Source organism: Thalassophryne amazonica, chromosome 12 (genome assembly GCF_902500255.1).
Source record: "Thalassophryne amazonica chromosome 12, fThaAma1.1, whole genome shotgun sequence".
Classification (NCBI taxonomy): Eukaryota; Metazoa; Chordata; class Actinopteri; order Batrachoidiformes; family Batrachoididae; genus Thalassophryne; species Thalassophryne amazonica.
In genome coordinates this window covers 47,885,839-47,909,634 of record NC_047114.1, presented here as the reverse complement: position 1 = coordinate 47,909,634, position 23,796 = coordinate 47,885,839, and the positions used below count along the sequence as shown (strand labels likewise).

The following is a 23,796-nucleotide window of genomic DNA, read 5'->3' as shown; positions in this document are numbered from 1 at the left end:
CACTCCTCAGACTGGAGCATAAACGCATAGACCATTTTGTATATATTGTTCAAAATGTGCATTTGTGTTTGAACTTTTTTGTTGTACAGTCTTTCACACAAGACCTCAAATTACCTTTCTAAAGTCTCAAAACAGTTGTTTATTATAGTTTGGTGTGTGTTTTGAATAAATGTGTGTGGAAAATTATTTTTTGATTTACTTTTTACTTTCTTATTTTTGATTGTAAACCTTTATTACACTTATAAAACACAACAAAAGCATATATATTATGAAAAAACAGGTTGTCCTGAAAAAAAAGAGACATAAAACTTGACTGTGGGATGCAGGGAGAGCTGTTAACAGCCATAATAAAACATTTATGCCAGGCGAGTGAACTGTCCAAAAAATGCCCTCGGACCCCAGAGGGTTAAGGAGTTTGTCAAAATCTACTTTGTTATTCGCACAGTGCATCATCAGAGCACACTGAAGGGTCCAGGGAAAACAATTTGTACTTTGTCAGTTTGACAATTAGTTTGTCTGGACTTTAAACATGGTTCGACATGAAGACAGACTGCTAATAATGTATTTTTAATGTACTAACCTGTGCTTTGATACAAAAACACTTTACAAGCAATAATCACATATTCCAAACATTCCAACCTTAACAGATCAAGCACAATTCATACATTCCATCAATGCACACAAGAGTACAGAGCACACCATAGTGTAAAGGGAACAAGTTTAACTTGTAGCATATCTCTGTGTGGACTTACAAATCCTTCCACACATTTCATTAAAGATTGCTGGTCAGTGAACAATTTTCACACATAGCGGTGGAGGTAACAGTTGTCATTCCAACTGTCATAATAAGACACAATAATATGACACCCAAATAGATCCTTGTCATGTGACATGGATTCTACATCACGTGACATCCACTATTGTCTCACTGCACGGGTGATGTCACGAGCATGCATTTTTGGTACTATCCGTGCATTTTTCTCCCATCAGTTTCACACTACTGCACGGCTTCATGAACTTCTTGTAAAAATGCTTCCTTGATACAAGGAAGCAAAATCCAGCAGCCTCAGTGTTCACGGGCACATCTTTAGCAGCTGTTGAAGCCCTGTGAGATGAAAAATTGGACAATTTCTTGTTGTGATTTTTCACTAAATTTAAAAAACACATCAGTTTCTACACTCTCCACTAAACATGTTCTCGCTCTGCTCAGTGCTGAGTCAGCAGCTGCCTGTCAAATGGAGTGACCTTCCAATTCCTGCTCCAATATGAGACACCTTTTCAATTTTAAGAAAAATATCATTAAAAATAAATAAGATGACAGTGATTTATTTAGGTGGCATATAAAACAAATAATGAATTTTCTATTCATGCAATGGAAAGAATATTTTCATTCACTGAAAGATGGAATGTACCATCATTCAACACATGCAAATATTCCAGCCCAGTCTCACATTTTTTTTCATGTGCCCGTCACGAAATGTGTTAAATTTCTGTGACAGGGGTTTTTTTTAACTCACTATTACTAACCCTACTCCTACCCCCAACCCTAACCTTAACCATAACCTAATCCTACTCCTTCCCCAATCCTAACCATAACCACCCGACTCCCGCTTCACTTTTAATTTTGTGCAGCCATCACTGAATGAATTAGAATGAATTTGTGCTGCTGTGATGAAAATGAGGCGCTTTTTGTCACAATATCACAAACTAATAGATTAATGTATATTTTGTGCTGCTGAATCACAACTTGCGGTGAGACCAGGTTGAATATTCTTACCACTGAGATATAAGCTGGGGTTGTTTCACTGGGAAATCTTTAATTAAGCCATAATGAACTGACAGCAAGAGATAATGTGTGCATGGTGGAAGTACTTTTAAAGATACCCAACCATTTCCCACCATCACTGTGATTGGTTGATTTCATAGCAGTCTCACAACAAGCCAATGATTAATTAAATTACTTGCTCAAGTGCCTTTGCACCTAACACTCTGTCTTAAGGTACCTTGACACTTGCACAAATTTGATCCCTGCACTGGCATGCAATCTGGCATGTCAGGGAGTAAACTAATTGTAAACTGTGCATAAGCTGTTTGTGGCTGTGCAAGGAAAATTTTTAAATGCTCAAAATCTCTGGCAGGCATAAATTTTGTGAACGAGACATGAACATTGCTCAACCTATTTGAAAACACCGTCTGTCACTGCAAGTCAATGCATCTCCTTGATGCAGAGCAACACATCTGAAGGATTATGATGAGATGTTACAGCCACAATAAACATAATTTTACTTTCTTTTAAATCTTTTAATTCTTTTACCAAGCCATTACAGTATAAATATAACTAATTACCTATGAGATGATTTCAAATGTGTTCGCCACCTCACAAAACACACGAGAAAAGCTACAAGTATAGATAATTCCTCTGTGATTCCGGAAGCCATGAGAGATGGTTTCATCAGCCAAGTTCCGAGAGCAAACATGTCATCCACTAGAGGTGGGCGGATCGATCCTAATATTGATAATATCGATACCAATGCTGGTATTGATATTGAATGATCCTCGTGTAAAAAGATCGATACTCAAGCTTTTTTTCTCTCCCGCACGCACTGACTGCTGCGCACGCAGATTCATCAAAGTCTACTCTCTGTCTGTAAGAGCAGTGTTGTGCTGTGTCACACAACACGGAGCAGCGCAACCTTGTATTGTGGTTTGTCAGCCCTCTACCTCAGGAGATTTTAAGTCGTGTTGAGTGATATTTTTTTTTTAAATGTTGATTGTGATAATAAAGTATTTTGTTGTCACGTACAATGTTTGTTGAAATTCTATCCTAGGTCTTTTGGATGCTTTAGATCTATGAAGCTTAAATATGAAAAAGTATCGGTATTGGTATCGATATCAGCGATACTGGGCCTGTATTTACTTGGTATCGGATCAAAATCAAAATTCGCGGTAACGCCCACCTCTATCATCCACTACAAAATAATTATTTTATATAACGCGGTGGAGAAAGCCGGTTGCACTGCAGCAGTGTGGGGATTAAATTTGTGCAAGTGTCAAGATGGCTTTACATTCAGCTTATTCACCCTCTCAACGGCAGAGCTTGACTACACCCTAAAAGCATTTGTGCCACTTGTTATGCACTCAGCACTGAGATGGAACCCTATAACTGTTCGGATGCACATTTGAATCATTTCTTTAGTCAATATGTTGGGGTGTATTTATGATGTATAAGAAGGCATAAAGTTTGGAGCAACAGTCAGTTTGGCTGACATTATGTATAAAAGATGAGAGTGCAGGGGTGAGGCGATCTATCCTGCATCCCTGCAGCATGGCAGTTTACCCACCACTGTTCGTCTGACAGAGACCTGATAGCGGATGGAGCTACTTAGCATATCTTGGATCGGATGCCATGCTGGCCATTTTCCAGTGGTGAAAACGGGCCAGTGCACAGGGGAATGGCAAAGCCTCAGGGAGCTTGTTCAGTTGGCTGCTCCCACATCCACAGAGGGCGAGGTAGGAACTGTACAGGTCCAGCCAAGTGGACATTATTGTACTTTCTCAGTGGCTGGAAATACTGTGTTTTAAAGAGTATCTCAGAAAGTGTTTTTCTCTGTTCACCTGCTTTTTCTCAAACCTGCCTGCATTTTTTTTTTTAACAGATCCATTTTGATGAGCTGGAGTTTGATTTGCATTTGTGTTTCACCATAAAAGAAAGAGCACCCCCCCCCCCCCAAAAAAAAACAAAAGAAAGCAGAAAACACCCCAAATGCACACTGAAGTGAGACAGCTAGCAATGGGCCACCACACCCCATTGAGGATGGGCCGCTCACAGTCCAGCGACTACATTTATCTCAGTCGACGGAATGAGAAAAGGAGAAGAAAAGGGGAGGCAGAAAAGAGGTAAACAGAGACTAAGAGGTGAAAGGTAACATTCAAAGACAACAGTCAAAGGCTTGAGCGCTTGAGGACAACAGACGAGCAAAAGGAAGGCAGGCACAAAACAGGAAAGAGTGATAGGAGAGCAGTGAAAGGTTTAGCTACTGTCTGGGAGGTTCCCATTAACATGGAAATCACTTCTTCTCTTCTCTGCTCCTGCGTGACTCGCTGATGGCTCGGCAAAAAGAGAATGACTTCAGCTCCTATTATTTTGCGTGAGGAGGCACACTGCCAGGTCAGGTGAAAAAGCAACGGCGGAAAATAAAAAATTGTCAAGATGGTGTCTTTGCAGCCTGTCGCTCTCCGTCTCCTGTGTTCTCTAAAAGCGATGGACCCAGGCATTGCCAGCAAGGTGTGATGGATTCATGTAATTTCCCACCAAATGCCCAGAAAAACAAACAGCAGCAAAGCCTGTCCTGTTTCAGAGTTTAATGAAGTTTTAAATTCCCCTGTTTTTCCTCTGGGACAGCAGGGAAACTTGTGAAAATGGAAATCCTCTGCCTAAGGAGCGTTTAGGAGCCTCTTGGGCTTCCATATCACTAAAGATGCTACATTTAAGGTCTCTTGGAAACCTTATTGTTAAATCAAATCAAATCAATTTTATTTATATAGCGCCAAATCACAACAAACAGTTGCCCCAAGGCGCTTTATATTGTAAGGCAAGGCCATACAATAATTACGTAAAAACCCCAACGGTCAAAACGACCCCCTGTGAGCAAGCACTTGGCGACAGTGGGAAGGAAAAACTCCCTTTTAACAGGAAGAAACCTCCAGCAGAACCAGGCTCAAGGAGGGGCAGTCCTCTGCTGGGACTGGTTGGGGCTGAGGGAGAGAACCAGGAAAAAGACATGCTGTGGAGGGGAGCAGAGATCAATCACTAATGATTAAATGCAGAGTGGTGCATACACAGCAAAAAGAGAAAGAAACACTCAGTGCATCATGGGAACCCCCCAGCAGTCTAAGTCTATAGCAGCATAACTAAGGGATGGTTCAGGGTCACCTGATCCACCCCTAACTATAAGCTTTAGCAAAAAGGAAAGTTTTAAGCCTAATCTTAAAAGTAGAGAGGGTGTCTGTCTCCCTGATCTGAACTGGGAGCTGGTTCCACAGGAGAGGAGCCTGAAAGCTGAAGGCTCTGCCTCCCATTCTACTAACAAACCCTAGGAACTACAAGTAAGCCTGCAGTCTGAGAGCGAAGCGCTCTATTGGGGTGATATGGTACTATGAGGTCCCTAAGATAAGATGGGACCTGATTATTCAAAACCTTATAAGTAAATAAGTAATAAGTAAATTCTATTCTAGAATTAACAGGAAGCCAATGAAGAGAGGCCAATATGGGTGAGATATGCTCTCTCCTTCTAGTCCTTGTTAGTACTCTAGCTGCAGCATTTTGAATTAACTGAAGGCTTTTCAGGGAACTTTTAGGACAGCCTGATAATAATGAATTACAATAGTCCAGCCTAGAGGAAATAAATGCATGAATTAGTTTTTCAGCATCACTATGAGACAAGACCTTTCTAATTTTAGAGATATTGCGTAAATGCAAAAAAGCAGTCCTACATATTTGTTTAATATGCGCATTGAATGACATATCCTGATCAAAAATGACTCCAAGATTTCTCACAGTATTACTAGACATCAGGGTAATGCCATCCAGAGTAAGGATCTGGTTAGACACCATGTTTCTAAGATTTGTGGGGCCAAGTACAATAACTTCAGTTTTATCTGAGTTTAAAAGCAGGAAATTAGAGGTCATCCATGTCTTTATGTCTGTAAGACAATCCTGCAGTTTAGCTAATTGGTGTGTGTCCTCTGGCTTCATGGATAGATAAAGCTGGGTATCATCTGCGTAACAATGAAAATTTAAGCAATGCCGTCTAATAATACTGCCTAAGGGAAGCATGTATAAAGTGAATAAAATTGGTCCTAGCACAGAACCTTGTGGAACTCCATAATTAACCTTAGTCTGTGAAGAAGATTCCCCGTTTACATGAACAAATTGTAATCTATTAGATAAATATGATTCAAACCACCGCAGCGCAGTGCCTTTAATACCTATGGCATGCTCTAATCTCTGTAATAAACTTTTATGGTCAACAGTATCAAAAGCAGCACTGAGGTCTAACAGAACAAGCACAGAGTTGAGTCCACTGTCTGAGGCCATAAGAAGATCATTTGTAACCTTCACTAATGCTGTTTCTGTACTATGATGAATTCTAAAACCTGACTGAAACTCTTCAAATAGACCATTCCTCTGCAGACGATCAGTTAGCTGTTTTACAACTACCCTTTCAAGAATTTTTGAGAGAAAAGGAAGGTTGGAGATTGGCCTATAATTAGCTAAGATAGCTGGGTCAGGTGACGGCTTTTTAAGTAATGGTTTAATTACTGCCACCTTAAAAGCCTGTGGTACACAGCCAACTAATAAAGATAGATTGATCATATTTAAGATCGAAGCATTAAATAATGGTAGGGCTTCCTTGAGCAGCCTGGTAGGAATGGGGTTTAATAGACATGTTGATGGTTTGGAGGAAGTAACTAATGAAAATAACTCAGACAGAACAATCGGAGAGAAAGAGTCTAACCAAATACCGGCATCACTGAAAGCAGCCAAAGATAACGATACGTCTTTCGGATGGTTATGAGTAATTTTTTCTCTAATAGTTAAAATTTTATTAGCAAAGAAAGTCATGAAGTCATTACTAGTTAAAGTTAAAGGAATACTCGGCTCAATAGAGCTCTGACTCTTTGTCAGCCTGGCTACAGTGTTGAAAAGAAACCTGGGGTTGTTCTTATTTTCTTCAATTAGTGATGAGTAGTAAGATGTCCTAGCTTTACGGAGGGCTTTTTTTATAGAGCAACAGACTCTTTTTCCAGGCTAAGTGAAGATCTTCTAAATTAGTGAGACGCCATTTCCTCTCCAACTTACGGGTTATCTGCTTTAAGCTGCGAGTTTGTGAGTTATACCACGGAGTCAGGCACTTCTGATTTAAAGCTCTCTTTTTCAGAGGAGCTACAGCATCCAAAGTTGTCTTCAATGAGGATGTAAAACTATTGACGAGATACTCTATCTCACTTACAGAGTTTAGGTAGCTACTCTGCACTGTGTTGGTATATGGCATTAGAGAACATAAAGAAGGAATCATATCCTTAAACCTAGTTACAGCGCTTTCTGAAAGACTTCTAGTGTAATGAAACTTATTCCCCACTGCTGGGTAGTCCATCAGAGTAAATGTAAATGTTATTAAGAAATGATCAGACAGAAGGGAGTTTTCAGAGAATACTGTTAAGTCTTCAATTTCCATACCATAAGTCAGAACAAGATCTAAGATATGATTAAAGTGGTGGGTGGACTCATTTACATTTTGAGCAAAGCCAATTGAGTCTAATAATAGATTAAATGCAGTGTTGAGGCTGTCATTCTCAGCATCTGTGTGGATGTTAAAATCGCCCACTATAATTATCTTATCTGAGCTAAGCACTAAGTCAGACAAACGGTCTGAAAATTCACAGAGAAACTCACAGTAACGACCAGGTGGACGATAGATAATAACAAATAAAACTGGTTTTTGGGACTTCCAATTTGGATGGACAAGACTAAGAGTCAAGCTTTCAAATGAATTAAAGCTCTGTCTGGGTTTTTGATTAATTAATAAGCTGGAATGGAAGATTGCTGCTAATCCTCCGCCTCGGCCCGTGCTACGAGCGTTCTGGCAGTTAGTGTGACTCGGGGGTGTTGACTCATTTAAACTAACATATTCATCCTGCTGTAACCAGGTTTCTGTAAGGCAGAATAAATCAATATGTTGATCCATTATTATATAATTTACTAACAGGGACTTAGAAGAGAGAGACCTAATGTTTAATAGACCACATTTAACTGTTTTAGTCTGTGGTGCAGTTGAAGGTGCTATATTATTTTTTCTTTTTGAATTTTTATGCTTAAATAGATTTTTGCTGGTTATTGGTGGTCTGAGAGCAGGCACCGTCTCTACGGGGATGGGGTAATGAGGGGATGGCAGTTGGAGAGAAGCTGCAGAGAGGTGTGTAAGACTACAACTCTGCTTCCTGGTCCCAACCCTGGATAGTCATGGTTTGGAGGATTTAAGAAAATTGGCCAAATTTCTAGAAATGAGAGCTGCTCCATCCAAAGTGGGATGGATGCCGTCTCTCCTACCAAGACCAGGTTTTCCCCAGAAGCTTTGCCAATTATCTGTGAAGCCCACCTCATTTTTTGGACACCACTCAGACAGCCAGCAATTCAAGGAGAACATGCGGCTAGACATGTCACTCCCGGTCCGATTGGGGAGGGGCCCAGAGAAAACTACAGAGTCCGACATTGTTTTTGCAAAGTTACACACCGATTCAATGTTAATTTTAGTGACCTCCGATTGGCGTAACCGGGTGTCATTACTGCCGACGTGAATTACAATCTTACCAAATTTACGCTTAGCCTTAGCCAGCAGTTTCAAATTTCCTTCAATGTCACCTGCTCTGGCCCCCGGAAGACAATTGACTATGGTTGCTGGTGTCGCTAACTTCACATTTCTCAAAACAGAGTCGCCAATAACCAGAGTTTGATCCTCAGCCGGTGTGTCGTCGAGTGGGGAAAAACGGTTAGAAATGTGAACGGGTTGGCGGTGTACACGGGGCTTCTGTTTAGGGCTACGCTTCCTCCTCACAGTCACCCAGTCGGCCTGCTTTCCCGGCTCGGGATCTGCCAGAGGGAAACTAACGGCGGCTAAGCTACCTTGGTCCGCACCGACTACAGGGGCCTGGCTAGCTGTAGAATTTTCCACGGTGCGGAGCCGAGTCTCCAATTCGCCCAGCCTGGCCTCCAAAACTACGAATAAGCTACACTTATTACAAGTACCATTACTGCTAAAGGAGGCTGAGGAATAACTAAACATTTCACACCCAGAGCAGAAAAGTGCAGGAGAGACAGGAGAAGCCGCCATGCTAAATTGGCTAAGAGCTAGTAGCTGCGCTAAGCTAGCGGCTAAGCTTAAAGGCAATTACAGCACGATGAATCTCCCCTCGCAGGCTCTTCTGGCTCCACTGGATGGACGGTCGAACAGCTCATCAGAGGAAGTGCTGTCTGCGGATTTCTCACAGGACTCATCAATTTGATGTCAGAGTAAAGTCACTATGTGCACAATTGCACATGCTAATGTAGAGAAAAATCAACAAACTAGACCGACCGTCTCACCCTTCTTCCCTCATTTGCTGGAAGTGTGCAGACATGTGCAGACATGTGCATGCGCAGAATGCAGATAATCCTACAAGAACCAATCCAAGCAGAGCTCCCTGCCATGCCAACATTGACTCCAGGGCAAAGGCACTGCATTGGCAGGCCTAATTGTGCGTTGTGATATGAGGGAACCATTTCAGGAATAACTTTTTATGCATCAGTGCAGTCCTGCACCCCTGAGCTTGCTGCATATACAGATTTTGCATACACAGTACACTGTATGAGACACACTTTGCTATGTTGGCAAGCGAATTCTCAGAGGAAACCTTTACATATAAATATAGACCCCTCACAATGCAGCTGGCCTGGTCTATTTTTACTTAAATGTGGATCCGGTGGTAGTAACAGTGCGCTGCTCCATGAGGTATGCTTGAAAGTAATACAAAAGTCAATAAGTCATTGTGAAGAATTCCCAAAAAACAATCTATGGGTGTAATTTTGTAAAGATAAGTTAAGAAATAGTTCTCTGTCAAGGAGAGGAATGTGTAACAGCAGATGGAGTGGATTTTGCCAAATGGATGGAAATGGCTGTGGGGAGTGAGTATTTTAAGAAGAAAGACATGCACGCACAGGGTGATGTATAAAAGGCACACAGGTAGAGCATGTCCTGCACATTAGATGCAGTCTCAAAGAGATTGGAGACTTTAAGGTGGTGTCAAGGGAGAGAGCATATCTAGACAGCATCAGATGGTGGTTTGCAGGATGGCTTTGGAAGTGAAGAAAAGACAGTGAGGGCTTAACCAAGGATCAGGAAGTGGAAGTGGATGGATGCAGACTGTATTGCAGGAGGAGGTCAGACAAGAACTGGGTGGAGGTGCAGAGATGTTGGACAACTGGGGAGGTGATGGTCTAATGGTTAAGCAGTGGGCTTGAGACCAGAAGATCCTCGGTTCAAACCCCTGTCTTTAATTCCCAATTTGCTCCCGGTGTGTAGTTAGCACCTTGCATGTCAGCATTTTGACATCAGTGTGTGTGTGTGTGTGTGTGTGTGTGTGTGTGTGTGTGTGTGTGTGAGAGAGTGTGAAAGGGTGAATGTAAAATGCTTCTGAGGATTCCTTTCACCCAAACTACATCAAATAACATGCAATACGTTGTCCGTTGTACATTAATTTGTCCATTTTGCTTATTTTTGGAATTTAAAAGTCCTTATTATACACACCACAGGCTGAGGGCTCCTACATAAATCCCCTGTTCACGTCTCCATCTTTGTCCATCTGATGAATCCTTTTGTCCAAGCTGCTTCAAATAACATCCAATATATTCGCCAATACATGTTTATTTGTCCAAATTGCTTGATGAAATTTAAAAATCCTTATGTTAAGTAACAGCACATGCTGGGGTGTGCACACGTGCCACTGAGTTCTTGTCTTTTGTTATACTCACCCCAGTGGAAACAGTGTTAAAAACCAAGTTCCATTTATAGAAAAAATGTGTGACTTACAGTTCGGAGTGGCATATTACATGTGGTTTATATATGTTTTTTTTCTCTTTCTTGGTCTCTATCGCTTTCTTCAAGAGGCATTGTTTGACAGGTGTGGCTTAAACTCCAGAAAATACAATGTGAAGATGTTAAAGGATATGTATGAGGCCAGTATGACAGTAGTGAAGTTTATGATCGGAACAATACATGAGTTTAACATTGAGGAGGGAAAACATCAAGTATCTGATATGAATTCTTCCTTGTTTCCAATGGTGGTGGACATGTAAATGGATGATGACTGCAGATGGCATTGTGATCTATAGTGAGAGTAGGGAGAATGTTGGGGCAACCGATTACTTCATCAAATGGTTTGACTGATGAGTTCCTCCCCTCAGTAAAACCATGCACTGAAGTGATTGATAGATAGGAAAATCCGCACTGCCTTAGCCCTTCATGGCACAATCACAGTCTACACCTCATCTTGAATGTGTGGTTTACAGTGTATCACTGTATTTTACTTGATGGCCTGAAGAATCATTTTGGGATTACTGGGAGTGTCCTTGCATGGTTGACATCATACCTAAACAGTTGTTCTCACTGTGTCTTGTACAACAACACTACCTCTAACTTTGATGACATGACATATGGGGGGGTCCGCCTTAGGTCCCCTGCTTTTCTCCCATTATATAGCACCCCTTGGGCACATATTGCAGCATTTTGGGATTACCTTTCATTGCTATGCTGATGATACTAGTTGTACACTGCTGGTAATCTCATACACATAAAATCTTTAGAGGATTGCCTTGCATCAGTGAAAAGCTGGGTGTCCAGCAATTTCTTACTTTTAAACTTGGACAAGACTGAAATGATGGTTCTTGGTCCAGTGAGACATCAGTATCAGTTTGACCAGCAAATGTCGACCCAAGGCTCATGTGTCATACATCACACTGACAAAGTGAGGAACCATGAGATAATTTTTGATTCCACATTGTCCTTTGACCTACAAATTAGAGATATTATGAGGACTGCTTTCTTCCACCTGCATAGTATAGTGAAGATTCATCCAGTCCTGTCTATGGCTGATGCTGAGACCCTGATTCATGCATTTGTTTCTTCTAGAAGGGGCTACTGCAATGTTCTATTTTCTGGCTTACCACAGTCCAGCATTAGGGGTCTCCAATTGGTTCAAAATGCTGCTGCCAGACTCTTGACAGTAAACAGAAAGTTCAGTCACATTACACTTATTCTGGAGTCTCTTCACCGGTTTCCTGTCTCTGTGAGGTTGGATTTGAAGGTTCTGCCATTAACCTATAAAATTATTCACGGACTAGCACCTCCCTACTTAGCTAACCTAATCAAACCCTACATACAAGCCTGGGTTCTGCATTCTAAGGAAGCAGAGAAATCACCTGCCCCGGAATACCATCAGAGCCAGCAGCTTTCCTGGGGTTCACTGCTCTTAGTATTTTCCTCACCTCATGGTCCTGGAGAGAGAGAGGTGCGGTGCTGGAACCAGGGGGAGACAGTGCCTGCAGATGTGTGGTGGTGGTGGTGTCGAACAAGGCAAAAAAGCTGTTTAGAGCCTCTGTCAGTGTGCTGCTCTTGCTGGAGGATGTTGGAGGGGGTTGGCCATTGTAGTTGGTTAGGGCCTTTTGATTGTAGATATGATTTCAGTAACACATTGTTTAACCCCCGATAAAAGTGACAGATCCTCATTGGCATTGTCATGGTGCCTGGCCAGGTGCAATGTACATCATACAGTCCTTGCACACATGTCCAGTGAATAAAAAATATAAATACACAGACAAATTTTCCCTACCACGGTTGCTAAATCTGCTACATTCAATTTCACAGTAATGTCTGGGCTCTGTGTGAGATGAAATGATTTCCAGCAGGCACGATTATCACTGTCGCTATAAAGCCATTAGCTTTCTTCCCCATTCAGTTTTTCTCTGTCATCCCTCCATCCTTTTGTCTCTGTCCTCCCTCCTTCACGCTTGGTGAACTTGCCCCCAGGAATTGCTGTAATGTATTCTAAAGAGTGGCAGCTTCTTGTCTTTATTGTGCCAGTCCCAACAACTGGAGACATTGACATGTAGGTGGTGATCATTGGACGACACGACAAGAAGAGGAGGGCGTATTACACTGGATTTCCCTTCGTGTGTGCCCCGTAACTCCGATGAGCCCATTACCAGTCCACAAATTCACATTAGCCATGCCATTTAACTAAATTCATTATCGACGCACTATTGAATAGAACATGAGCTATTTTTGATATGCATTAGATTTGACTGAATGTGATTCGCCTGCTAAATAGATTATAAGAGAAAATGATGTATGCTGATGCCAGCAGTGGTTCCTTTTGGATCTACACAGGTAATCGTCTTTCAACTCTGTCTTGTCTTTTTGAAGAAAAGTTATACAGAACTAAAAAAGCCAATTTACACTACTTTGTTCATGCTCCATTAACATTTTTAAACATTAATTTTGTATAACATATTCATAATTAAAGAGTAGGATTTGAAGAAGCTTCAACAGCCAAAATTAAATACAGAAATGGAAATGATGGCCTGGCGTAAAACACTAGCTTTCATTAACAATGGCTTCAGCAGTTTATGATGAAAGTGTGAAAGTGGAAGCTTTGACAAGTGGGATTTCTCAGTGCATGGTTTCTGCCACACTGGCTAAAAATGATCTTCCGCTGAGGGTGTCTTAAAACAGGAACAGATGGGACAGAGTGTGAGGAGGGACACGGGGGTGTGAATAGTCCAAAGTGTCAGAGCTGAGAGTCAAACTACATATACGTGATGATGTATGGTATGCGCGAGTGTCTGGCCATGACAGGAGATGGCAAATTTTGTCAACAGTAACTGTCTGTCTCCTCACTTCTAAATTACAGTTGAAACTCATCCTCAAAAAGTACCAAGTATTTATTAAAAACAATTAGTTTCTTTGTAAGACCCGAGTACACACCAGAGGATTGCAGGTATGTAGTCCTACAGCTCATTGGTCCTATGGGGAGCTGGTCCTATGGGTCGTTGGTCCTACGGGTCGGTGATCTTACAGGTCACTGGTTCTATGGGTCACTGGCACTACAGGTTCTTGCAAATGGTGCATCAAGGCAAAGCACAAAATTGCCCATTGCAACAACGTAGCAGCATCCAGGAAATGCAGAAGCACTTGCAGACCTTGCTGCAGTTAAAACCCAGGACTCCAGCTTCGATACTGCTGCAGATCAGACCCTTGGCACTGCACATGGCATGAAGATGGTAACTAAGAAAAGAAATCCTGGACGTTTTTAAGTTACATGTAAACAATTTCAAATGGATGTACAGTACTATACTGAAGTATTGTTTTATGATGAAAACATTGACACGAGAATGATGATGGTAATGGTGAATGGGGTTATGAATACATTAAAATTTACGTGTTCCTGTGAAAAACAGGCACATTTCGAATATAGTTTCACCAAAGACTAGTCTATTCCTCAGTAAATGTTCACTGGCTCACAGGGGACACATTAAGTGTGAGTTTTAGCCTAGACAAAACTTAAAATTATTTATGACATTAAGACTGACACATCATCGCATACAGTACTCAGGTTTGAGATGCACAGTACTGTGTCTCTTGTTGTGGTTACTGTATTCAAGTCAAGCTTAGCTAATCAATCAATCTTTTGAACCAATAAATGCGTCAAGAGGAGTATTGATCCATCCCGCACCAGAGGACTACTCTCAAAGCCTATAGGTGAAGCAGTGCTTCATCAATATTTCACGGTTCCCAGTGGAGAAGGAAAGACGAAGAGAGTGGGAGATGTCGTGTCTGTAAGTGTTAGCCTACACAGCTAACAAGAGTAGCTACGTTCGCTCACCTGCAAAAACCGCCTCGACATGTTTGTGCTCCGGGTCATAAACAAACCACAACATATGTCACTTTTTCACCGCATCGTCACTTTTTCTTTGCATTTTCACTTTGTTTGCATGTAATTTGCCTCAAAACGCAGAGAAAATGGCGTTTTTTTCCCCGGAAGTAGAGAAATTACATCATATTTGACCCCTTTAGCGTCTGCCCTCAAACGAGACTGCGGTGCCCAACAGCCTCTGGCGGCGCTGTCAAGTGCTGCCTCCATCTTGTACTGCTGATAACATCATCATGTATTGGATTCAGCAGCACGAAATGTACATTAATCTATTGGTTTGTGTTATTGTGACGAAAAGCGCCTCATTTTCGTCACGGAAGCACAAATTCATTCTCATTCATTCCGTGATGGCTGCACGAAATTATAAGTGAAGTAATCCAATGGTTTATTGCCCTGCGACATCAGTTTGTCCAGTAGTCTGTTCTTAATGATCTCACTGTTTAAAATATAATGTGAAAAGAATCTGGGCTGGATTTGTTGCACAGGAGATCTAACAGACAAGGCTCTATGTTAAAAGATATACATTTTCTTTTTTATAACATCAACCACTGTAGGAATTAAGTGAATGATGGTGCTTTTTACTTAGTCCCATTGTGGGACAACAAACACTTTTCCATAAATATGATTTTACAGAAGTATGTAGACCTGGGTATGATGAATATCATCAGTGCATATGCCCCACAGGTAGGTTGTGAGATGAAGGAGAAAGAAGATTTCTGGAGTGTGTTAGATAAGGTGGTGGAGAGTGTGCCCAAGCTTGAAAGAGTGGTGATAGGTGTGGACTTCAATGGGCATGTTGGTGAAGGGAACAGAGGTGATGAGGAAGTAATGGGTAGATATGGTATCAAGGATAGGAATGGGGAAGGACAGATGGTAGTTGCTTTTGCAAAAAGAATGGAAATGGCTGTGGTGAATAACTACTTTAAGAAAAGGGAGGAGCACAGGGTAACATATAAGAGTGGAGGAAGGTGCACACAGGTGGATTACATTCTCTATAGGAGATGCAAGCTAAAGGAAATCAGAGACTGTAAGGTGGTGGCAGGAGAGAGTGTCGTAAGACAGCATAGGATGATTGTTTGTAGGATGACTTTAGAGGTAAAGAAGAAGAAGAGCATGAGAGCTCAACAAAGGATCAGATGGTGGAAGCTGAAGGAGGAAGACTGTTGTGTGAAATTTAGCGAGCAGGTGAGAGAAGCACTGGTTGGAGGGGAAGCAATTTTGGACAACTGGAAATGTACTGCAGATATGGTGAGGGAGACAGCTAAGACAGTACTGGGTATGACATCTGGACAGTGGAAGGAAGACAAGGAGACTTGGTAGTGGAATGAAGAGGTCCAGGAAAGCATAAGGAGAAAGAGGTTGGCGAAAAAGTTTTGGGATAGTCGAAGAGATGAAGAAAGTAGACAGGAGTACAAGGAGATGCGGTGTAAAGTGAAAAGAGAAGTGGCAAAAGCAAAGGAAAAGGCATATTGTGAGTTGTACAAGAAGTTGAATAGTAAGGAAGGGGAAAAGGACTTGTACCAGTTGGCCAGACAAAGGGACAGAGTTGGAAAGGATATGCAGCAGCTTAGGGTGGTAAAATATGTGCATGGTAATGTGCTGACAAGTGAGGAGTGTGTGCTGAGAAGGTGGAGGGAATATCAGGAAGTACAAGAGATTAGTAAGGAAGAAGTGAGGGCTGCTATGAAGAGGATGAAGAGTGGAAAGTCAGTTGGTCCAGATGACATTCCAGTGGAGGCATGGAAATGTCTAGGAGAGATGGCAGTAGAGTTTCTAACCAGATTGTTTAATAAAATCTTGGAAAGTGAGAGGATGCCTGAGGAGTGGAGACGAAGTGTGCTGGTTCCTATTTTCAAGAACAAGGGTGATGTGCAGAGCTGCAGTAACTACAGAGGCATAAAGTTGATCAGCTACAGCATGAAGTTATGGGAAAGAGTAGTAGAAGCTAGGCTTAGAAAACAGGTGAAGATCTGTGAGCAGCAATATAGTTTCATGCCGAGAAAGAGCACTACAGATGCAATGTTTGCTCTGAGAATGCTGTTGGAGAAGTACAGAGAAGGCCAGAAAAGAGTTATATTGTGTGTTTGTGGACTTAGCTTATGCTTATGCTTAAGCTTATGATAGGGTGCCAAGAGAAGAGCTGTGGTATTGTATGAGGAAGTCTGGAGTGGCAGAGAAGTATGTTAGGGTAGTGCAGGACATGTACAAGAATAGTGTGACAGCGGTGAGATGCGCAATCGGAATCAACTCATTCAAGGTGGAGGTGGGATTACACCAAGGATCAGCTCTGAGTCCTTTCTTGTTTGCAGTGGTGATGGACAGGTTGACGGATGAGATCAGACAGGAGTCCCCAGTGACTATGATGTTTGCAGATGACATTGTGATTTGTAGTGAGAGTAGAGAGCAAGATGAGTCTAGTCTGGAGAGGTGGAGATATGCTTTGGAGAGAAGGGGAATGAAAGTCAGTAGAAGCAAGACTGAGTACATGTGTGTGAATGAGAGGGAGCCCAGTGGAACAGTGCAGTTACAAGGAGTAGAAGTGGTGAAAGTAGATGAGTTTAAATATTTGGGGTCAACTTTTCAAAGTAATGGAGAGTGTGGTAAAGAGGTGAAGAAGAGAGTGCAGGCAGGGTGGAGTGGGTGGAGAAAGGTGGCAGGAGTGACTTGTGACCGAAGAATATCAGCAAGAGTGAAGGGGAAAGTTTACAAGACAGTAGTGAGACCAGCTATGTTGTACGGCTTAGAGACGGTGGCACTAACAAAAAGACAGTAGGCAGAGCTGGAGGTGGCAGAGCTGAAGATGTTGAGATTCTCTTTGGGAGTGACAAGAATGGACAAGATTAGGAATGAACATATCAGAGGGACAGCTCAGGTGGGACGGTTTGGAGACAAAGTCAGAGAGGCAAGATTGAGTGGTTTGGACATGTGCAGAGGAGGGACCCAGGGTATATAGGGAGAAGGATGCTGAGGATGGAGCCACCAGGCAGGAGGAGAAGAGGGAGGCCAAAGAGGAGGTTTATGGATGTGCTGAGGGAGGACATGCGGGTGGTTGGTGAGACAGAGGAAGATACAGAGGACAGGGTGAGATGGAAACGATTGATCTGCTGTGGCGACCCCTAACGGGAACAGCCAAAACACAAAGAAGAAGATGTAGACCTGGGTATTGAAAGCCAACTGATGCTAAATTATACATGAGATCAGTGACTAGTGCAGCTACCTGACATTAGCCTACATGGCATCTTTTTCTTGTCATAGTTTGATCAAACAAATCTGTTGTCTCTCCTGACCACAAGCATATATATATATATATATATATATATATATATATATATATATATATATATATATATATATATATATATATATATATATAAATGGCTGAGTGGATCCTTGGTGCTTTGTATGTCACATGACATGGATTAATTCATCCCATTTGTGTTGCATTGCATTTAGAGTGCAGGTTCTATTTAGAGTGTAAATTTGGTTCCATATGTTTGGTACTATTGCACTCTGCATGTGCGCACACACACACACGCCCGTAGGCACATGTCCTTGTGCACGTGCACACATGCACACACACACGTGCTTGTGCAATGCTTGACAATGCTTCAGCATGTGTATTAAATACTTCAGTGCAGACAACAAAGAAAAATCCTGTGAAGTAGTAAAGAGGAATCCAGCAGAGGCAGAAGACATTCGTAGCATAAATGAAGAAAACATCCAAAGCTGTCGTGCCAACCTGTGAGTACTCTTTTTAGCACACCCACTCAACCCATGTCTGTATTCCCCTTTGCCTTTTTTGCCTCTCATTTTCACTAAAGGACATAATACCCCGATTATCCACCCTGACTCCCTCTATTTTATTCACTCCCCCGCTCCCTTTCTTGTACGTTTGTCTCCCCCGTCTCTCTTTGGCTTCCTCTCTGTTCTTTGAGCCTCTACTCACCCACTCCCTCTTTGCGTTTTCCTTTGTCTCAGTCCTCTGACAACTTTATCACTTTTCTTAACAACTCCACATTTCCGTCTTTGTCTTTCAACAGAGAATACACAGTTGCTGGAAAGCGTAGTTCCAGTCATATGCACTGACTCCCTCAATATCTCTTCTTATTCATTCTCTCTCTCTGAAACATCCTCACCTTCCAGCAAAATGAATTACTAATATTTAGGATGAAGGCTTCTTCTTCCAGCTTGTCCCTCTGTCTTTCTATTACTGTGACTCATCTCTCGGGCGCATAAAATGACACTGATCTTATCGGCAATACCTATGTAGTCATCCATCAGCCAACCCATCATTCCATCCATCACACTACTGGCAGAGTGATGGTTCCATCAACATTTTTATCAAGCACCGCTGGCAAGCCAAGATTGTTTGGCAACCGCATAAAAGTACCTTTCAACACATGTGTCTCACTTGTCTTGATTGGAGTTGCATTTATTTAAACATGTCCTTTAACACTTTAGTCAGCACAGCAGAGGATCAATGTCCTCAGTTTGTTTTGTGTGTGCATTTCAGATCACTTTTTGTACACTGGAAAACCTGAGAAATAACTGAAATGATTGAACCAACAAAACTTGTTGATAAAGTAAAATAAGCATGGTTAATTAGCATTACATGTAATTTTTCATGGGGGTAATTAGGATGGCCGGGATTGGGAATGATCACATCAGAGGGACGTGTAAAATGGTTTGGAGACAGAGAAGGAAAACTGAGATGGTTTGGACATATGAGGAGAGATGGGATGCAGGGTATATCAGGAGAAGGATGCTGAGGATTACGAGAGAGAGGGTAAAGAGGCAGCTGGTGCTGATGAGAGAGATGAGCTGCTGTGGTGCCCCCTAATGGAAGCAGTAGAAAAAAGATGAAGAAAATCAATCTATCTATTGTCTGGCTATCAATCGATCTATCTATCTGAGTAAGCATTACTTCATTGAAAGTGTTACTTTTGAGTAAACTTTAGTTAATTAAAAATGTTACTTTTGAGTAAACTTTACTTAACTGTAAATGGTAATTCTGAGTACACTTTTCTTAATTAAAGATAAAGGTCAGCGTTATTTATCCAGAAGGAAATTATTTTACCAGAGTACATAAACAGTTAACAACAGTTAGTTAAATATACACAATTACAGAAAGTGTTAGTAGTTAAATAGAAATAAAAAAGTCAACTAGAATACAAGTACAAAAAGCAAGTGTGGAATAGTGCCTAAAATAAATAAAATACAGTAAGTAAAACAAAATTTAAGCTAAATGACTGGAAGATATAGTGCACAAGATGTTTGATAATGTTGCACATAACTCTTCATTATATATGCCTCCTGTAGAAGGGGGAAGAATCATACACTTTGATTGCCACAGGTAGGAAAGACTTCCTGTGGCATTCGGTGGTACACCTCGGTGGTCTCAGTCTATGACTGAAGGTGCTCTGACAGGATGTCAGTGTGGCATGCAGGGGGGTGAGAGGTGTTGTCCAGGATACTGAGCAGGTTCCTCAGCATCTTCCTCTCCAACACCTCCAAAACAGACTCCAGGCTCAACCTCCAGGACAAAGCCAGCTCTCCTGATGAGCTCATTGAGTCTGTTCATGTCAGCTGCCTTCAGCCTGCTGCCCAGCACACTATAGTGTAAAAGATGATGCTGGAGACTGCCAAGTGATAAATCATCTGCAGCATGTTTCTGCAGACATTGAAAGATCTTTAATTAAAAATGTTACTTTTGAGTTAACTATAATTAATTGATTTGAAGTCATTATTTCTTTAAACAGTTAGAGGAACATGTTTGGCTTAATACAGCAGATGACTTATTTAAGTGTTGAGGATCCAAGTTTAAGGACAGAAGAAGACTGCTGGATGATGCACGGGAGACAGAAGACTGTCATCAATGGGCATGTTTTAACCAATCCCATTTAATTTAGCCTACCAGTGATTAGATGCAGCTTAAAAACAGATGTACTTTGAATTATATGAGCTGGTCATTCTGCTTTTTTGGTCCACTTCTAACTACTACTTCAGTTTATCCTAGAGAGAATTCAGTTGTATCCTACACAATCCTAAATTGGAGAGAAAAATGAGAAAATGTTAATGCCTGTTTGAGAAAAGTGTGTTGTGTAGTGTAGTGTAGAGTTTTACACGAAGCAGGATTTGCACGAACGCCAGATCAAATCAAGCACCGGTGGACGACGTGCTTCGCTGTTTAGATGGGGATATTCCAAATGATACCAATGACCATGTACACAGGAGTAACTCTGTCTGCTTAAGCATGTAAACGGGTTATTCCTTATCATTCAGAAACCAGAATATTGACCTTAACCCGAATATTAACGGCATGTAAACGTAGCCTGTGATGAGAGAGTCTGAGGAGAGAAAGGAACTAACTGCCTGCAGATCATTTTTTTCTTTTCTTTCCTCCTTTGACCGCGAGATGCGCGCGCGAACGGACCGTCAAGCGAATGTGGAGATGTCTGGAGTTCTACTTGATGTTGACATGTCCTGTCTCAGGACTTATGTCCTTTTTTGTCCTTTTTTTAACTGTGATGTGAGAGTTTGAGCAGACAACAAGGAACTAATGCCTGCAGCCAGACTTTTTTTTTTCTTTTAATTGTTCGCATGTGCGCGCGTGAACGAACGTCCATGAGTGGACAACAGATGTCCGGACTTTTTACTGGATATTTCTGGCAATCAGTCTGCATTTTTTTTCTGTGGTCTTTTTTATTCAGCGTGTAGTTTTTACTGCATTAAGTACACGGTATAAAAACAATCCTGTGTGATTTATACTGCGGGAACAATGAACACAGCAGGAATCATAAATTGGCTTTGAGTCACGTCGGGTAACGCCTCTTTGCCCTGAGTTACGCCTCTTTGCCCCGACTAGCGCTGGAACCACTTCCTTTCTGCGCCAAGCACAGGACGCCAAAAAAATTAAACAGGTTTAATTTTTCAGTGCCCGACTTGCTTCCTCCTTTGTGCTCTTCGCGCTGTTGTGGCGCCGAGCTGCATCGTCTTGGCACTGAGATGCTTCCATGTGGCGTCGTCATAATGACGCACGGCGCAACTGGGAGCAACCGGGAGCACCCCCGGTATGAAAGGGGCTTAAGTGGTACAAACTGGTTAAATCCAGTTTAACATGCACATACCAAGAGAGAACAAAGGAAAGTGAGAATGAAACAAAAAGTATAACCCTAAATAAAATAACTATGTTAATACCAAAACAAGTACAGAAAACAAATAAAGAAAACCATAATTGAACACAAATATATCTAACAACATGAAACAAAAGATTCATTCTGGAATGTGTAAACTGTTGAGTATAGAAGAGAATACAGTAAAGCATGAGAATTACAAAAAATCGAATGATAAGTCAAAGATAAAAACTTCATTATCTATCTATCTATCTATCTATCTATCTATCTATCTATCTATCTATCTATCTATCTATCTATCTATCTATCTATCTATCTATCTATCTATCTATCTATCTATCTATCTATCTATCTATCTATCTATCTATCTCACATTCTGGAGCTCTATACCCCTGGGAGGCTGTAAAATGGCATGATGACACAATGACGCTATGTTACAACATAATGTCTAAGATGTAGCAAGTGCGGCAGTGTGGGCAGAAGAAATCAACATTCCATTCAAGGGATCTTGCCATCTGGACTAATTCATCCAGTCAATGACTGTGCAAAGCACAACGTACAATCTATTGTAACAATAGTTGTTATCCTAAAACGTTTAAGAAGTTATGCTGCATTTAAAAGGATGATTTAATATTATATTACATTGTATTTTCTTGCAGTTGTCCAAAATCAAAATTGAAAAGAAAAGCAACGTCAAAACTTTAAAACGTTGCTCTCCAAGCACATTCACAGTGCCTTGTATGAAAATCACTGTAGTAATGGAGCCCAAAGGAATGTGGTCTGTGTAATATGTTTGCCAATGAAGCATTTGAAAATATCCCACTTATTATATTAACCACAAAAGCTTCCACAATCTACAGTAGCCTGCATGCCTTCCCTCTGCTATACAGCCTCCTCCAGGCAAAAGAAATCCCCTGACAGCATTCAAAACTGTCCACACAACAGACCCACTTAGTTCCTGGAATTATGTTTCTGGATAGAGGAAAATTCAGGGCAGCATTAAAAGACAAGTCCACAAAGCGGGACGTGCTTTTTCTTCCTGTTAAGGCCTTAGCGTACAGCCGATACCTGGTGTGTATGCTCTAGTGTAATCCTCTTCGTCTCTAAAAGCCATGAGGAATAAGCACTGCTGACCTTGGGAGACACTGGGGCCGGATTTGAGGGTATCTTCTTAAAAGCCTGGGTGTGTAATTGACTTGAGCGGCAGGGTGGCTGCCTTTCATGGTGTTCACGGAAGCACAACAGCACGCGAGTGTGTATACACTGCAGCAAGGAAACTGAAGGAAAAAAACAAGCACTGTATTCGGGATATGCACAGATGAGAGTAGGAACACACACACGCACCATTATTGCGCTCGCCAAAGCTCATGTGCATGTACACATCCAAACTGTGAAGGTGCATCAGGGAGTCATCAGCAGGAGCAGCAGACAGGAAGCTTGGGAGACTGAGTTTTCTGAGCATCCGAGCAGGTGTTGGCACCACAAGGCTCCTCATCATGCAGACGTATCCAAATGAGCCAGAAATCTTCCAAGAAACCCCGCAGTTCCCAAAGCAGCTCGGTCCAAAACACAAGATCGACAGGAGTATAACTCAACTGGCAAAGCTGAGATCACAGGAAATTATTACGAGGGTGGGCTGAAAAGTTCAAGTTCTGCTGCGAGAGGCCATGAAAGCACTGATATATGGTGCGAGGCTGTGAGCGTATGGTCCGTGGTACATGCTTCATGTTGCATGACACATAGTTCAGAACTTCAGATGCATAATTTTTCACGTCATCTTAGCATCATTGTTAGAGTTAATTCTATCAAGTCTGTCGTAGTAAAAATGAGTCTTATTAAAGCTAAAAAACTAGCAGAGATACCCGCATTTTTAGATAAAAAAATGTAAGCACATTGTTGGAATCTGCAGCAACATCAACACTGTGGTTTTAGGTTATAAATAAACTAGAGCACGAACAGAGTGCTCTTATTCTGTCTTTAAAAAGTGTATGATTGTGCTAAAACAATCAAACGTGGTGTTTCCTAAAAGTGTTTTATTCTATTTTATTTTTTTCATTTTATTGTTTCACGTTCTGTATTGTATTGACTTTGAATAAGTAATTCCATAATAGCATGAACACTCCTATACAGCAGGTGGCAG

General features: G+C 41.5%; 1 protein-coding gene and 1 long non-coding RNA gene across 2 annotated transcripts in view; one reads left to right on the top strand and one right to left on the bottom strand.

Annotated features, from left to right (window-relative positions):
* Positions 1-23,796, bottom strand: part of LOC117521240 — a 569,076-nt gene that overhangs the window by 268,444 nt on the left and 276,836 nt on the right. The window lies entirely within an intron of this gene.
* LOC117521955 lies at positions 915-15,854 on the top strand. The gene is made up of 4 exons (XR_004564100.1): positions 915-1,134; positions 13,452-13,463; positions 15,268-15,270; positions 15,844-15,854. It is a non-coding gene; the product is annotated as an uncharacterized LOC117521955 (long non-coding RNA).